We start from the raw sequence: 242 nt of genomic DNA on the forward strand, positions 1-242 counted from the left end.
TTAGGAGAAAAGAGACGATTTTATAATTAGCGGGCGAATTAATGGGGAAGCACTCTGCGCCGAGAAACTATTNACAGAGATTAAGGGATGAAACGGGAATTGTTGGGTGGGGAATATAATTCTCCATCGAACAGCGTTGGTTTCATTCCTTAATATTAATTAGGAGTAAAGAGACCATTTTTTAATTAGCGGGCGAATTAATGGGGAAGCGCTCTGCGCCGGAAAACCATTGAGTTTCTTAT

This window comes from Diachasma alloeum, unplaced genomic scaffold (genome assembly GCF_001412515.2).
Source record: "Diachasma alloeum isolate Michigan unplaced genomic scaffold, Dall2.0 Dall_scaffold_00314, whole genome shotgun sequence".
Classification (NCBI taxonomy): Eukaryota; Metazoa; Arthropoda; class Insecta; order Hymenoptera; family Braconidae; genus Diachasma; species Diachasma alloeum.